Here is a 19,173-nt window from a genome sequence, read left to right as displayed (position 1 = left end):
TATTAAAATATGTTCCAATTGTTTTATGTTTTAATGCAGATACTAAATTTTAAAATTGTATATGCAGTTTGTGATATGTTTCTATCAGACAGCACGGACCCATGCTTTGAAAGCTCTCGTGCGAACATGATGGAGAATGGGTGCCTTTTGCCATAAACCACTCATCATTTAATATTTGCAAAGGCAATAATTACAATCCGGAAGAACATAAGCTTCTCTATTAAAATAATTAGGTATCCTTTTCTGAGTCAAACCATCCAGAATTTATTTATTCAGAAATAATGAATTAGGTCAGAATTATTCTTAACATCTGAGCATGTGACCAGTTCCATATTTTTTTTGTTTTAACATTTTGAATAATTCTGCTAATAAACGAAATAGCAAAATAGTACATACAAATTTATATAAGAAGATTCTCAGGGGAAAAGGAGCTGAAATTAACATGGGAACCTCAATTACAGCTTTTAAATAATATATTAGGATTCTGGATACTGATTTAGATCAAAGATGTCTCATATGCTACAAACACTGAGGTTGGTGTGTTCAACTCAATCTCCCTTTAAAACAGCACAGAAATGAGGGGCGCCTGGGCGGCTCAGTTGGTTCAGGGTCTGACTCTTGATTTCAGCTGAGGTCATGAGCCTAGGGTCCTGGTATTGGGCCCTGGATCCGGCATGGCGCCTGCTTAAGATTCTCTCTCTCTCTCTCTCTCTCTCTCTCTCTCTCTCACCCTTTGCCCCTCCCCCCTCTCAAGAACAGGTACACACACTGTCTTGCTCTCTCAAATAAAATAAAACAACATAGCAATGAAATCAATCTGAAAGGCAAAATGTCACTACCTAGCACCAGAGAAAACCAATATCTTGCATATTCATGAATATGTTCTTGTACTTATTATGCTCTGTAGAATGCCTACTTTACTATTTTAGAATCTGAAATGAGATGATTAGATGGTTTTCTCATATATGCAGTTTAACCAAGAAAAAACAATCAAAAGAATAACCGATTTTATATGTATCCCATTATTTAATAAAATCAATTCTACCTGAATTCTGAGGTACTATATTTGTTCTCATGTTCGGCCAAATGGTTACTTTTCTGAAGGGTCTCTGTTATTTAAATGGCTTTGATTTCCACTGGAGTTGTCTTAATGTACACAAGTAAGCATATACATCCCCAAGAAAAAGAAGATTCCAGAAAGCGATTGACCCACATTTCAGAAATTTATAGTCCCATCAACACACGAGGAACTCATTAATGTCTTTGAGTCTCAGTGATCAGCCTTCCATTTGCATAGGACATTGATGTTCAATCCCTACTCTGATGCATCCTTCTCAATCAATAAGGTCATTATTCAACGCACAGATGTAACTCCAGAGCCGGCTATTGTGTTTGTTCCGTCTCCATTCAGAGCTCTGATAGCCCCAGCTCCTCTGGGCTCTTTGAAATGAGGCCAAAAAGTGTATCTAAATTACACCGTTTACCAACGTTAAGAAAAGATCTTTCTTTGGTATGTATTGGAGTTAATAATATTTATTAGGCATCTCATTTATATACCCTTGCCATAGACACATTGTAGGTAAGGTTGTAATTTTTAAAGTCTAGACTGGTTTATATTTCTCAATATCAGTCTGTTGGGGGGGCGGGAGGTGAGGGGAGGAGGCAGAAAAGGAAGTTGTCTGCAGAGAGAGACTTTTCAGGTTACCGAATGTGCTCCAGGGGATGTCTTGAGCACATCTGTTATATCCGTGTCTAAAATTGATGCATGAACAGAGAGAAGTCTCAAATTTAGCATCAGATTGCTGAAACAAGGGCGTTACTACAGGAAATAAAACAAAAGTTGTAAAACATCAAGTTAACAACTCAAGGATTATTGGGTAAAACTGAATACAAAACTCATATCTTGGGTTTTCTTTTTGAAAACTATTTTGGACAAGGAAAAAACCATCCAGGGTGATTACGACGTGCTTTGTACACAGAAAACAATTCTGGTCTTCCTCTGGCAATTTCACCCCTACCATCACCCCAAGATTTCCTTCCTCATCCGGAATCCTTCCTTTTGGGGGTTTACAGAGGGTTAATTCAGTCTGCACAGTAGGCCCCTCACAGAGGAGGCTGCAGTAGTTATAAAAGTGATCTGATCATAGCTCCATAACTATGGCATCATTAATTGATGAGTACTACAGTGTGATCATTTTTCTATGGGTGAGGTACCCCAGAGAGAAATGGCATAGTCTCTCACTAGCTCTTTACTTTCTGAATAATTGATTCTTCTACTTTTTGACCACTTTTTATCCAACTAAATTTAAGGGACTAACAGTCCCTGAGAGGCAAATAATCATGTGTACTGAAAGCAACTTCTGATTTAAATATATCATTCACTAGATGGCATGCAAGGTAACAGTTCTGGAATACCATTTCAAGAGTCATATGCAATGGTTTCTTACAATCCACAGTTTTGTCTAAAGGGCTTCAGTTAATATTATTAATATTATTAAGTTATTACAGTTTAATTTCCACTTGAGATATTTTCCTGAAGGAAAACAAACAAAAATAAATAGAATGCCAGATTAAGCCATCACTACATAACCCTGAGCTCTTTAAAATATTAAGTTTGAACAAATCATAATATCCTTCATGCCACTTAGGACATGACAAAATATTAGACACTGATAGGAAATCAATGCCTCATTTTTTATTTAAATTTTATAAGGAGCAGATGCTAACCACCAGTGAGTTATGCCACTAGCAGACTAACATTCTGTGTGCTTTCTCAGGCAATCTCCACCTTCAGATGAGTAATAAACTCTATATGAGATTTCACATTATTCTTGCTTTCTCTGTGAGCATCCTCTACTGAGATCATGAAAGAGTGACAGTTTTTTTCAGAGGCACCTAACAGAATTTAGAAAGTTAATGATACTATACAGACATCAGAGAGATATATTTTTCATGGTGGGGAAGTATGAAACCATTCTTTTGAAAACATACAGTAGACCAAAACATAGAGATTCAGGATCTGGAGATTAACACCTGTGCACAAAGAAACAATCATAAAAAGAATTAATCATTTTCTAACACATTAACTTTTTACAATTTTATCAACTTTGGCTCCGAGTACATCGAAGATAATTTTGCATTATCCTCTGTATTCTTAAGAGTATTAAGTTGAAAAGACAATGAGTATTCCAGGGAGTAGAAAATTTTTCAAATTAACTGTTCTGCCCAAATTGGAAGCCAGCCAGGCTGCTCTCTAAAAATACCAATTGGAACTACTGTTTTCTAAAATACTGGAAAGAAGATTTTTGTCTAGTGGATTTAGATAATTCCGATGTTCCTACCCTATTTTCATATTCAAGCTCATGTAGCTATAACAGTTCTAATAGTAGCAACATACTTAAGTTGGCAGTCTTCTTCTGCATCTTTTCTTTTCTTTTTCAATCTCCTCGAATGCAAATTAAAGCCCATGGATAAACACTGTACCTTCTACAACACACTGGGATGTTTTCACAGAACGATACTTGGAGAACGTTAACATTAAGTATATTGTGTTGTTGTGAGGTTTGTGTATTTTAATTCTGAAACCGTTTCACTGCAATTGCACATCATTTTCTGGAAAAGCCCATCAGTTCTGAGTGCACACAACTCCAGGGGCTGTGATTTTGTCTCTGGGTGGGAGGAAGCCTGGGGGAGGTCTGACAGCTAAAAGCCTGACTATGCCCCCAATTATTGGAGAGGCGCTACTGTAAAGATTTTTATAAAATCATGCTCTATGGAGCATAACTATAGCATGCATACCTTTTCAATAATCAGATTTTAGAATTATGAGTGATTACCCCTTCTTTAGTGAAATAGGCAGAAATACCGATAAAAGTACAAACCACAGACTGTACTTCATAACAGTGCCCACCTGCACACTGAAGAGAGTAGTGAACAGAACTATCTAACCCTACCATTTTGAAGATGGATATTAACACGTCTTTTCTTACACAACTAAGAAAATGATTCTAAATTTATATATTTATAATAGTTTTTTTTAACTTTATTTGTTTATTTTGAGAGTGCAAGTGAGGTAGGGGCAGAGAGAGAGGGAGGATACAATCATAAGCAGGCTCCGTGCTCCCAGCGCAGAGCCTGATGTGGGGTTTGAACTCACAAACCATGAAATCATAACCTGAGATGAAATCAAGAGTCAAACGTTTAACCAACGGAGCCACCCAGGCGCCCCATATATACTCACTAGGTTTTAAATGGCAACCCCAGTTTGCGTCAGCTGCACAAACACATGGCCGATGAGCTTTGTTTTATCTGTCCTACCCATGGCTTCCAAAACTCTATGAATTGACTCATTTATGGGAAATGTCCTCTCCCTACATTAGGGTTGCGCGTCTGAAGCAGTGCCAAAGCACCAATGTGAATTTTTCCCTTCCATTTTTCAAATCCTGACAAAAGGAAACTGAAAATGGTTTCTCTCCACAAACCTAATGAAGAAAACTTGCTAATACAAATTTGTAATGACACCTTCCCTTACGATCCTTACTTAAAGGCAATTGCTTTCATTGCATGCCCTTTCATTTAAAATCTTACAACTGTAAACTGAATGTCTTGCCATAGGCCTTTTATGTTTGATGAAAAAACTGCATATTTCTGCATATGTGTGGAGTTATGGGTGTATCACAGGCAAGCTTATTTAGGCTGGGTTCTGATGGGATTTCCCCCTGGCCTTCAAGTGTTAAATCTGCCTTGGGGGCCTCAGTGTCCTCTGCTCCAAATGGAAGTAACACCAAATGGATGAAGGTGACTTGAGAAGATGACCCAAGGATGTGTCCAAGGGAGGTATATATTATACCTGTAGTGACTGAGACTGTCACCAGCGAGAGCCCAAGGCCTGACCTTTACTGCTCACCTGTTTTTACCCAGGGACCTCTGCCCACATTTTCCTTCAAGTTCTTCTTTCCGGCTTACCTCTTAACACAGGCCAAGACCTAAGGGCATCACATTTCGTGAGCGAACCCCAAACAACCCCTCAAGCAATCAGGACTGCCCTGTGGCCCCGACCACCCGGGCCAGCCTGAGGAAACTCCCTGATGTGTGCCTGTGCACATGATAACCCATGGCATGATGGACAGTTACCTTTACCTCATTAGAACAATGTCATCTCCACCCAAGGAAGAGCCTCAGCCTCATTTACGTAACATGCACGTATATGTATAGGTGTCTCCTTAGGGCACATGCATGACCTTATTCCCACCTCTGTACGTGATGACACATCTTCTCTAAATATTCATCCAAACTCTAAATACAAGGAACCAATTCACACTTTTCCTCAAATGTTCACAGCTTTGCAAGTTTTCTCTGAGATCTTCTTATTTGCTGCAAATAATTTTACCTTGTGCAACAAGTTTCTATCTGTCACTCACCGAAAAGCAAACTCATGTTAGTTCAGTTACAAACTATAGTGGACACCAGGGTTGCTGGCCTCGGACCTCATCACTCCGTCTGTCAGCCTTTGGAGTTTTCTCCTTTCCAATCTATGTTCTATATTCACAAAAAAAACCTGGTTTTTCTCAAGAAGAGACTTTTTCTTTCATGCCACTCTTTTCCTCCCAAACTTTAAAGTGCTGTCTTTCAAGGCCTTCCATAATCTAACACAATCTCATTCCTTCAACACATCTCCTGAGGAGACAAGCCTTCTCCCTCAATTAGATCAATACCCCCACCTTCCACCCAGAGTGTCATGCTTTTCTGTTTCAGCTCATTCTGTTCCCTTGATGAAAATAAGATCGTCCCTCTGCTTTCTAAGTCAACCCACCTTGAAAACCCATCTTCAATCCTGTCTGGTTACAAACATGGCCAAGTGCTCTCGTGTTCATGGTTTTCTGGATTTCCCTAAATTCGTGATCTCTTCAGCTACTGATTTTTATTTCATTAAGTAACTTAATGATCAGTGAATAATGTACAGGCATCAGTTTTCACTTCTATCAAATCATATGATCTCCAAAGAACCCACTGTGCCTCATGTTTCCTTTATACATCGCACAGCACCACCTTTCTGCCGGAGGAATGTTCATACCCTCCAGGATATGGGAAGACCTTCCAAAAAATACAAAGGAGAACTTTAAGAAAATCAGTTTCTGCCTCTTTCCAAATTATCCTAAATTTGACTTGAAGTGAGAAAGTGCTAGCATCCAGGATTTTATGAAAATTGTCTCTTTATCTTTTCTTTTTAATTCTTTCTTCCACTCTACAAAAGACAGGTGCCCCTCTCACCCAACCAAATGTACAATGGTAACTGTATGTGCCAAACAAAAGGGTTAGATAATACATGACTAATTTGGGGGCAGCAAATCCTTCTGGAAGGCAGATTGTTTTCAGTTCACTTTTAACAAAATTGAAGGGCACCATCAGATCTTCAAATGGCTAGTGCTCTTTTTTTTTTCAAGATAATCTACTATTCAGCGTTTTAATATGTAATTCAATTTACCACAGTTCAGTTCAGTTCAAAAAGTGTTTGCTGGATACTTCGTGTTCAAAATTACAATCCTGGGAATAGAATGGGTGGGAAGGAAGGGAGTGACCTTCCTCATTTAATCATCATCCCTTCAACAAATTTCTAAGGGCCAACTCTGTGCAAATGATTAGATATTGGGTATACAGTGGTGAAGAGAATTAATTCTCCATTTCACAACTGAGATAAGTAGATTCTGAAGAAATTTTGTGGCTTGTCCAACTTCACACCACTTAATTTTTAAGAGAAGTTTTCCCAGTCAGCCTTTATGTAAATACTTATGTCTAAGCATGTAAATGCATGTACAGAGGGCTAAGGAACATTCAGATTATTTTCCAAAATGCCACAAAGGTACAGTGCTAGCCACCACCATCTTGCATGGTGTGGGGACCTGGGAGGGCATTGTCAGACAGAGCACAGCAAAAAGGAGTTTGTGAACAGAAGGGGAGAGAGCCTTTCAAAGCAATGAGACAGAACTCTTTCAATCACAAATCTGTAGAGAAGGGTCAAGTGCTTCACAAAGGAATGAGGATAATCACAATCAGAAAGAAAGGAAACTTCTTGGTGATAGAAAATTCACTGTAATCCACTGCAGAAGAGGTTGACAATTGTGTGCCACCCTCCTTTTCCATCTCTTTGCCTAAAGCATTGCAAGGCATTTACTGTCTACTTATTGAATAAATAAGCAACAAAGTGAGATAATGCTAAATATTGTAGATGTCTTCTTGGAGCCAATGGTGGCTAGTTGATTAAGAAAACTTCCGGGGCGCCTGGGTGGCTTAGTCGGTTAAGCGTCCGACTTTCGCTTAGGTCATGATCTCACGGTTCGTGGGTTCGAGCCCCGCGTCGGGCTCTGTGCTGACTGCCAGCTCAGAGCCTGGAGCCTGTTTCAGTCTGTGACTCCCTCTCTCTCTGACCCTCCCCTGCTCACGCTCTCTCTCTCTCTAGAAAAAAAAAAAAAAACCTTAAAAAAAAAAAAGAAAACTTCCCTTGAACCTTCAGTATCTCTTTGCATCCAATTTACGGAGGTTTATACACACAGTGGAATAAAGATTCTATGAAAGTGACATGGGTATGTATTATAATGATTCAATGATTTACATATATCTGTACATTGTTTCAATAATTTTATATTAATTTTTTTCACAGGGATTGAGAATCAGATCCTGTTTATATTACATAAGAACATGTTTTGACAAGTTTAGAAGCATGAGATAGGGTAAGCAGGAAAGGATTCCCTAATTAGTGACTTCCTGGGGAAGTATAATATGGATACAAATCAATGATAACTTTAGGAAGTGTTGCTTTAAAATATTAAGTCTGAAATATAAATCCCTATACCTTTATATTTGTAGAAAAACTTGGAATTTGGCAAAGTGATATAATTTGCTGGGAATAGTTTAGATGCACTATATTTATGGATGCAGAAAAGCTGTTAGCTTACCAAAGACCAAAATTATCAGATATCTACGATAGTGTTCCAAACGGATGACACATAAAATGAAATCAAGTATTTAAGCACCGTAATAGGGATGCCTATGTGGTTTGGTTGGTGAAGTGTCTGACTCTTGCTTCCGGCTCCGGTCATGATCTCATGGTTCCTGAGATCAAGCCCCCCATTGCGCCCTGCGCCGACAGCACAGAGCCTGCTTGGGATTCTCTCCCTCTCCTCTTCTTGCCTCTCTCTTGCTCATGTGTGCACTCTTTCTCCCTCAATATAAATAAATAAACATTTTTTATAATCTTGCTTCCATATTAATCATCATCAATTTTAAAAAATAAATAAACGCCATCTTAAAACTTTATAGGTGGCTGCCTTGGTAACAGAAAATAAATCTTCAAATGTAGAGACTTAGGAAAAAAAAATTTTTTTTATTTATTTCTAGGAGAGAGAGAGAGAGAGATAGCGTGAGCAGGGGAGGGTCAGAGAGAGAGGGAGTCACAGACTGAAACAGGCTCCAGGCTCTGAGCTGGCAGTCAGCACACCCTCCTATGACCAGATACGGATGCTCCTGGTGGCTCTTGTTCTTGGCCTTTGCTCTGGAGTGAGCTGTGGGCTCACTGCTCCCTTCCCACATCCACCACCACAGCCCTTCCTACTCCTCAGTACCTGCATTTTCCTTAAGCGTCCTTGCCTTCTGCTACTCATTCATCTGGCTACACATCATGATCTTTCTACAAGAGCATTCCCAAATCCCCAGGCCGCATGAGGCATCACCCACACATTCAAGGTTTATTGTAGAATTTTTGTCCTTTACACAAGCATTTTTTTGGCTTATCCTTTGCTTGCTGTATATTCAGAGGTCTTTGAGGTCATTCTAGCACCAAGTTGGAAGCACTACAGACATTAAATTCAAATTCAAGTTTACCAGATACATAATTTGTCTTAGTTGCGTTTGTAACTACTTCCACCTCTTGCAAAAGTACCTTATATCCAACAGATACTTGGAGTATATGCATTTAATTGAAATCTAAAAATGGTAATGAAGAATAGATTATTTTTTAACAGAAATGGTGGGAGAAATCAACAAGCCATTGAAAGTTAACTTAAAAGATGTCCCTTATGTGGAAAAAAGCCTGGAGCCTTGCGTTGTTGAACTCTAAACCCATTGTCCACAGCAGCCCCTAGTCAATAAAAAGACACAGGGTAGATACCAACAGACTCATGTACATACTTGCATATGGTAGCATCATAAACACGTAAATGTAGGAAGACAATAAGCCAAAGCTTTTGTGTGTGTGTTTTTTTCCCCTTCCAAAAGAATCTTTGTCTGGAGTCTACTGAATGCCAATGACTCTGCTACATTTCGGGGAAATAAAGATGAACTATGTGTGGTTCATTCCCTTATGAGTCCTGGCACTGAGCTTAGTTCTTTACGCTGAACCCAAGGTAATCTTTTGTTCTCTTTTCTTTTCTTTCTTTTCTTTGAGTCCCATGTGTAGAAAGTACTTTGGATTTCAGGAGCTCAGTGCCCTTTCTGATTTGTTCTGTTTATCTCCTCTTCTCTGCATGAGAGAATTGATGTTGCCCATTACAGTCAACCACTCGTGCGTGAGGGAAATGTTTAGGGTTCCCCAAATACTTAGTCCCCTAAGGCACTGGAACTCTCCACCGCCCAGAAGTGTTCTCCTTACTGATGTTCCTGGGCCTGCCCCTGGTGAAGGCACACCTTAAGTGAGAAATTAATGAAACAAATGGAACTACAGGCAGTTTTTATTTCACAGAGAAAGGAGAGACAGTTTAAAGATCACTCCATTTCTCTGTTTTGGCTAGTTCTTTCTAGCAATTTTGGTGTTTGTGTTTGATCCCTCACCTCCTGCCTGAAAATTAGGTAAATAAGTTGATTTGTGGCTGAAGTTATTATTTTGTGTGAAGAAAAGACTGATGCATACAACAGGATTCTTACAATGACATACTAACAAAGCCATCACAGGTCATATCTTCTAGAGATTGGAAGACACAATGATTAACAACTTGGGTTCTATAATTGGACAGATCCGGTTCAAAGCCAATTTTCTCTATGACCTTGACCATGTCCCTCACCTGTCTTTATTTCAGCTTTGTTAGTAAGATGTGGATAATAACATCACACATCTCATGGGTTTATAGGTAAGATGAAATGAAATGATGCATATAAAGTACTCAAGAAGGTGGCTGGCACAAATTCTGAGTGCCCAAATCTTTGCCCAAAGGAATCCTTATCACTGTGATAAATAATTTATGACTTTACTATTTATTATGAAGACAAATAATAATAAGGTACTTTTATTAAGTGAGGAAATTCAGCATAAGGGATAAAAATACCATTTTACTACTCTTGGTGTTTTAGGTTAAATTGTATTCTGAATCACAATTTTGTGGCACTTTAAAATAATTTATTATCTGTGGATCATTTATAAGACACAAATGTCTATGAATTAATATTTGACAAATTATATATTAATACTTAGAATATTTTCTTTTTATTTCTTTTTACTTAGTTTCTTTGAGAGAGAGAGAGAGAGAGAGAGAACAAAGGCGTAGGGACAGAAGGAGAGGGAGAGAATCTCAAGAAGTTTCCAGGCTCAGTGCAGAACCCAGTGCAGGGTTTGATTCCACCACTGTGATATCACAGCCTGAGTCAAAATCAAGAGGCAGACACTTAACCAACTCAGCCACCCAGGTGCCCCAGAAGATTTTCTTTTTAAATAAAAACACCTACCTTTCCAAAGAGCTATCTGACTGTTGTCTACTCTTACCAAATGTAATCTGAAAATCTACAAGAAACCTGAAAGGATCTCTAATCAATACTTTCATTGTTGAAAGAGAAAACTGGGGCCCAGGAAGGTTAATGGAGTCAATGGCATTGTCCAACCACACAATTTGCACCACAGGAAATCTGGAGACAGTGCAAAGTCTGCTTTCCTCTCTGAGTAACTGACAATACAGGCTGTTGGCTCCTTAGCTTGTTTTCTAAAATGTAAAATTCACAATAATCACAGTCAATATTTTCTGTGTAACAAGTATACCTTGTTGTGATTTATTATGTTCTCTTAAAGAATAACTGCTTCCCTATCTCGATTTTTGCTTCTATCCAAAAATACATGAAATAAATCATCCACCATAACCAAGTGGGATTCATTCCTGAGATGCAAGCATGGTTCAATATTTGCAAATCAATGAACCCCATACACCACATCAATAAAATGAAGGATAAAAATAATATGATCATCTCAGATGCAGAAAAAGCATGAGAAAATTCAACTTACTTTCATGATAAAAACTTCCAAGAAAATGGGGTTAGAGAGAATGAACCTCAACATAATAAAGGCCATTCTAATAAGCTCACAGCTAACATCATCCCCAGTGCTGAAAAGCTGAAAGCTTTCCCCTTAAGGTCAATAATAAGACTAGGATGTCCACTGTCTGTTATTCAACATAGCACTAGAACACGGAGCCAACAGCAATCAAACAAGAAACTGAAATGTGATGGTAAGTATGGGTAAAGAAAAAGTTACACTGTCACTATTTGCAGATGATTTACTATACATAGAAAATACTAAAGACTCTACACAAATTATTATAAGTAATATATGAATTCAGTGAATTGGCAGGACATAAAATTAATACCCAGAAATCGATAGTGTATTATATAGTGCATCGACACTAATAAGAAAAATTTGTCAGAAAGACAAACTTTAAAAAATAAACCAAAATCAGTAAAATACTTAGGAATAAACTTAACCAGAGAGGAGAAAGACCTGTATTCCAAAAACTAGAAAACACTGATAAAAGAATTGAAGATAACAGAAACAAAGGGAAGGATATTCCATACTCACGTGTTAGAAGAATCAATATTGTTAAAATGTCCATATTGCCAAAAGTAACCTACGGATTCAATGTAATCCCTATAAAACCACCAACAACATTTTTCACAAAACTAAAACAAAAAATGCTAAAGTGTATATAGAACCATAGAAGACCCTGAATAGCCAAAGCAATACTGAGAAAGAAGAGCGAAACTGGCGGCATCACAAATTTTGAGATATAATGCAAAGGTGTAGTAATCAAAACAATATGGTACTAGCACAAAGACAGACACATAGATCAATGGAACAGAACAAAGACCCTAGAAACAAACCCATGTTTATACGGCCAGTTAATGTACCACAATGGAAACAAGAATATACAATGGGGAAAACACAGTCTCTTCAATAAATGGTCTGGGAAAACTGAATAGCTACATGTAAATGTATGAGGCTGGACCACCTTATTTCACCATACACAAAAATAAACTCAAAATGGATTCAAGACCAAAATGTGAGACCTGAAACAATAAAAGTCCTAGAAGAAAACCACAAGCAGTAATGTCTCTGATATTGGCTGTAGCAACATCTTTCTAATATGTCTCCTATGGCAAGGGAAACAAAAGCAAAAATAACTATTGGGACTACATCAAAATAAAAAGATTTTCCACAACAAAGGAAACCATCAACAAACCAAAAGACAATCTACTGAATTGGAGAAGATATTTGCAAATATATATTGTGACAAGTAGTATCCAAAATATAAAAGAAATTCATACAACTGAACACCTAAAAAGCAATCTGATTAAAACATGGGCAGAGGATCTGAATAGACATTATTTCAAAGAAATCACACACAGAGTCAACAGATATATAAAAATATACTTAATATTACTAAACATCAGAGGAATGCAAGTCAAAACCAAAATGAGATATCACCTTATACCAGTTAGAATGGCTAAAACCAAGGAGTCAAGAAGAAATAAGTGTTAGTGAAGATTTGTACTAAAAAGGAACCCCCACGCACTATTGGTAGGAATGTAAATTGGTACAGAAACTGTGGAAAACAGTAAGGAGGTTCCTCAAAAAATTAAAAACAGAAATGCTATATGATCCAATAATTCCACTACTGGGTATTTATCCACAGGGGAAAAAAAAAAACACTAATTCAAAGTGATATGTGAACCCTATGGTGATTAGAGCATTGTTTACAATAGTCAAGATATGGAAGCAACCTAAGTGTATATCAATAGACGAATGGATAAGGGAAATGTAGTGTGTCTATAAATGGAATATTATAGCCATAAAAAGTATGAGATTGTGTCACATGAGACACATACAACATGTATGGACACAGGTGAAATAAATCAGACTGAGAAAAAGAAATACTACAGATTCCACTCATAAGTGAAAACTAAACAAAACAAAATTTAAACACACACACACAATATATAAATAAAATGCAGAATCAGAACAACAAATACATAGAACAAACTGGTGGTTCCCAAAAGGGAAGGGGGTGAGGAGGTTGGGGAACATGAGTGACGGGCAGAGAAACAGGCCTCCATTTATGGAATGACTAAGTCATGGGAATAAAAGGCACAACATAAGGAATATAGTCAATAACACTGTAATAGCGATGTAATGACACAGATGATAGCTACACTTGTGGTGAATATAGGACGTATTAACTTCTCAAATCACTTAGTTGCATACCTGAAACTAATGTAAAATTGTGTTCCAGCATACTCATTTTTTTTTAAAAACACTATAATAAGGTATACTGAAGACATTGTGTGGAGATATTCTATTGTTAGAAAAATTTCATCAGTTTATTATGATGTTCCTGAAAAGATAGCTTGTTATTTATCAAAATAAATAAATAAAATTATACTTATAAATCTAAAATTAGTGTTATTTTAAACATATGGACTCAGTGAGGCTCTCCATCTTGAGAGTTACACATTACTGATTTGTCTAGAAATTAGTAGTTTGCTGCTAGACATTTTTCACTGTAAGAAAAAAAACATTCTGAAAAAATGGAGTATGTATATATTTAAGACTCAGTATACTTAAGCACTGAATAACTAAACACTGAGACTTACATGAACTCCTGATTTATATGTATGTTTTATCCAGCCAAATTAAAAAAAAAAGAACCAGGTAAAACTTCACCTACATCATTTGTTCCTAGCACATCATGCTAGCTGAGGGATAACTGCATATAAGAGATACAGATGGCTTTCACTTTGTACGGAAAATTGTTGATTTCCACTTTCAAATGTCTTCAAAGTTTGTTTGATTTCCTTAAGCAATGAACATCTTTTTATTGAGGCGTTAACATGAGACTGAGGCTGTGCTCAGTACAGTGAGTGTGAAGGGAGATGTATGACACTGCCCCTGGGCTCACTTCCTAATGCTGCTGTGACAATTACAACAAACATAGTGGCTTAAAACAAGACCATTTATCACTTCACCGTTCTGTAGGTTAAGCATCTCATATGGGTCTCTTCAGGCTAAATATAGGTTTTTATCAGACTGTATTTCTTACTGGAGGCTCTGGGAGAAAGGGTGTTCCAGGTCGTTAGAAGAATTTAATTGCATTGGGTATATATCTGAAGTCCTGTTTCCTTGATGGCTGATGCCTGTGGTTATGTCCACCTCTAGAGGCAACTCTGTTTCCTTTGCCCATGGTCCCCTCCTGTATCCTCAAAGACAGCAACAGAGTTGTGACCACTTTGTGGCCCCCTTTGGCTTCATCTCTTCTGCCTGTTCTTCCTCTATATCTTTCAGATTCTATCCAGAAATAGTTCTCTGCCTTTAAGAGAGTTGACTGTGCTCTGACATGTGACATAAAAGGATGTCAAGTGGTAAAAACCCACCATGCACTGAGAACAATGTTTAAGGCTCTATGTGGAAACAGAATTAGGTCTCTATTTTTGGATGACTATACCACTGAGATACCATGTATAAAATAGAAGGGGTTCAAACAAACAAAATCAAAGAACAGGGAGGAATTTGTGGTATCTGATTTCCATAATGTAGAGATAGAGTACTGAGATCCAGAAAAGTTAGGAAGTTAAGAATACACAGCTTAAAAATAAAAGGATATGGAAACAGACAAGAATAGATCTTTGAATGTATGACTTCCAAACCAAGAGGGTTCAATAGCACTGAGACTATAATAAAGTAATCATCAAATATACCTCTCAGGGTGGCCAACAATAATGATGGCAATGATCAGGGCGATGATAGAGATGATGACCAACGACGAGCACCTACTTGCTCTCACAAAACTCAGTGAGATAGATAAAATTTTGTGTTTCAATTTTACACATGAGAGGGAAGCTGAAGAGGCCCAAGGTCATGCACACAGGCAATAAATGTAACTAACAGACTATGTGCTTAAGCATTCTGACTCCAAAGGTGGGATTCTTATCCACAGCTTGATCTTCACTTGAGAGTGCTTCTTCCCCTGGAAGATGTGCCCCAATAGTAGGAATGGTGGGACTCAGGGTAAGGAAATTTTCAGATAAAAGAGACAGAGACAGAGAGACAGAGAGAGAGTATGTCAAAGCTTGCAGCAAAATAAAGCATGTTTCTATTTTGGTTTTGAATAATTAAAATACTCTTCAGTGCAAACACAAGTTTTATTATGACTAGATACACAAAGAGTAAACAAATGAATAAGAAGATTAAAAAATAATCACAGATGTGAGGATGGGTATGAGAAGAGGCATCCTTCAACCAAGAAAGGTCAAGACCTTAAGGACTTCTTTTCCTTCTTGAGATTAGAACACTAGTCAGCTATTTCAAAAATTTATCAAGAAACTGTCCTTTAAAAACATCATTAAGTATCTGACAGATTTTTATGTGATGAATACTTTAACCTCAATTCATTTATAACTGATGTAAGACACATTTATGGAAATTTTGATAAACTAAACAATTAAAGAGCAAAATATCTAGAATAATATAAATTCAATGTTTTATTAATGTGAATGACCAGGGATTTTTTAAAATATGTATTTATTTTGGAGGAAAGTGCAAGTGGGGAGGGGCAGAAAGAGGGGACAAAGGATCCCAAGTGGATTGTGCACTGACAGGTTGACAGCAGTGAATCCAGTGTGGGGCCCAAACTCACAAACCAAGAGTTCATGACCTGAGTCGAAGTCGGACGTTCAACTGACTGAACCACCCAGGTGTGACCCTTGAGAGTAATATTTTTGTGATCAAAATATTAGAGTACTTAACATAGATATATAAATTTGTACAAATGTTCTGGAAGAACATTTCACCTGGAATTTTCTAAGAGGGAAACGTAAGGATTCATTTAACTTTTGGGATTCATAGTGCTATGGAATGACTGTAATGGAGAAATAATGCTTGGTTATGTAGCAGACCTTGTTTGTGCTCTTCTGTTGCTGTAATCTCATGATGTTGCTTAGCAATCATTTGCCATCTGCTCTTCGGCTGGAAAGGGCAGGAAAGTTTTGGAAATCTACTAGAAAGGCAATAGGTAGATCTTTCTGTGGTGGATGACTCTCCGTCCACCTTCTCCTGACAGGAAGTTTTATATCCAACAACTAAGGAATCATTTTAATCAAAATTCTCAAAGACAGACACAGAAAAGTATGCAAAAATCTTGAATACCAGGACTAAAATTATGTACTAGCTTAAAGAATTTGTGTTCTTACTGTTTACTTCCTGACCCTGCTACAACAAAAATATTTTTTCTTTATTTAACAGAAGATCCACGAGAACAAGAACAAAACCCCATGTGACAGAATTAGTGAAATCATGTCTAAAGAGAGCATGACCTGTAAAATACTGCCAAGGTTTCTCACTCTATCCTCACAACAATCCAATGAATCTTCATTATCATTCTCAATCTGCCTATTAAATAGGTTTGGACATGATTCTGAAGCTCAGGTCAGGTGCATAACTGAATGAGGGCCAGAACAGAGCTCCCGGTTGAGGTCCCCCTATTTCCAACCATATTGTAATGCCTATTTCCTTTTGATCTGGCTGAAGATGGCCTGAGAACAGGCAGCAGATTATATGTGCATGCATTCCCGCAGATATGTGGTACAACACATGCATAATCGGTGCCTAACTAACTGGTTGGATAATTTGAAGCCATGGTTAAAAAGACTAGGAGCCAATATTCAGTAGGAAGGAGAGGGAGATGGCAGCAGAGACTGAGGACCCTAGGCTCACCTCGGCTGATGAATACAGCTAGGTACCTATCAAATAACCCTAACTACCTAAGAAACCATCCTGAAGAACAAAGAACAAACTCCACAACTAAAGGGAGAGAAGAAGCCACATAGAAGAAGGTAGGAAGTGTGGAGACCTGGTTTAGGGAAGAAATGGACTGTGGCTGCTGCACAGTGAAGGGACTCATGGTCGTGGAGAAGGGTGAGGAGAAAGGAGTTTCCCAAAGCCACTGGCTGGGAAAATGAGAGGGGCTGAATTTCCCAAGTTTTTATAACCAGTAAGGCTACACCCCTGGAGTTTTAAAAATTAGCAGACTTGGCTGGAATAGAGTTTAGTGGGCCCTGCACTGCTCCTTGAGACAAGGTAGGCAAACGACCCAGGTGTAGACAGCCTGGAAACAGTGATCTGAAGTGACTCTGGAACACACAGTAGGGAGATGTTTCGCTCTTCTCAGAGCATATCCCTGAGAGGCAGCATTCATGGAGACAGCTCTCTGAGAACAAAGGAGGTAGCCTGCACCATTTCCCTTCCATGGTTCTCAGCATAAACACAGAACCAGCAGCGAGAAACAGCAAAGCACTGATACTGGCTGTCTAAGTGGCTAACACCAAGCCCTAAAACCCTACACTCTGCTGGGACTGCCCTTCTGAGACAAGCTTGCCTCAGTCCCAGTGTGTGGTGCCTCCCTCCTCAGAAGATCAGCACAAAACACTGCCCACATCATGACTCTGACTAGAGAGCTCTGCAGGAGCCTAATTCAGGTGGAAACAGTGACAGGTCTCATTTCACACATAGTTAAAACTTGCCACATTCAGATCAGGGTCCAAACCCTGACCAAAGCAGACAAGGAGAGCCTCTGCAGATGATTGGTCTGAAGGACAGAGTATTCAAAACACAACAACAGACACACTACAGATTCTTCCTGAAGCATCAGATCCTGGACAATATATGACTTCTTCATCATAAGGCCAATATGTCCAGAAGCAGGAGACATAAATGGGTTTTGTAACAGAGAAGAAGCCAGAGACTTAGGCAAAATTCCAAGACAGGAGAAGTTATCCCAAATAAAAGACTGAAATAAGGTCACAGTCAAAGATTTAAGAAATAGACACATGCATGCATGCGCGCTCACACACACACACACACACACACACACACACACACACATACATGGCATGCCTGGTGGATAATTGAAAGCAAAAATCATAAGGATACTCATCAGGCTTGAGGAAAGAATTGAAGACATCAGTGAGACCCTTGCCATGGAGATAAAAGATATAAAAATGAATCTATCAAAGATGAAGAATACATTAAGCAAGATTGGAAACAGGCTTGATGCAATGAACAGGAAGCTGGAAAAGCAGAGGAATGAATTAGTGACCTACAATAAAAAGAAATGGAAATAAATGAAGCTCAAAAGAAGAGAGAAAGAATAATTATGGAACAGAAGAACAGACTTAAGGAACTCAGTGACTCCATTAAACATAATAACATTTGTATCATAGAAGTCCCAGAACAAGAAGAGAGAAAAAAAGAGGGAAGAAAATTTGTCTGAAGAAATAATAGCTGAAAGTTTCCTTAAGTTGGGGAAGGAAACATATATCCAGACCCAGGAGACACTGAGAAGTCCCATCAAAATCAACAAAAGTAGGCCAATACCAAGACATACTGTAACTAATTTTTAAAAATATAGTGATAAAGAAAAATCTTAAGAGCAGCAAAACAAAAGGCCTTAACTTACAAGGTAAAGACCTTAAGGCTAGATGGAGATTTCTCAACAGAAACTTGGTGAGTATGATATATTCAAAGTGCTAAGTGGGAAAATTCTACAGCCAAGAATACCATACATTGCAAGGGTATCATTTAGAATAAAAGGAGAGAGGTGCCTGGGTGGCTCAGTCAGTTGAGCGTCTGACTTCGACTCAGGTAATGATCTCACGGTTTGTGGGTTCAGGCCCCATGTCGGGCTCTGTGCTGACAGCCAGCTCAGAGCCTGGAGCTTGTTTCAGATTCTGTATCTCCCTCTCACTCTGACCCTCCCCTGCTCGCTCTGTCTCAGAAATAAATAAAACATTAAAAAATAGAATAAAAGGAGAGATAACGCATTTCCCAGACAAAAACTAAAGAATTCATGGCCACTAAACCAGCCCTGCAAGAAA

The sequence above is a fragment of the Crocuta crocuta genome, unplaced genomic scaffold, assembly GCF_008692635.1.
Source record: "Crocuta crocuta isolate KB4526 unplaced genomic scaffold, BGI_CrCroc_1.0 scaffold111, whole genome shotgun sequence".
In the NCBI taxonomy this organism is placed as follows: domain Eukaryota; kingdom Metazoa; phylum Chordata; class Mammalia; order Carnivora; family Hyaenidae; genus Crocuta; species Crocuta crocuta.
The sequence above is the reverse complement of the archived record's forward strand: the minus strand, read 5'-3'. Positions refer to the sequence as shown.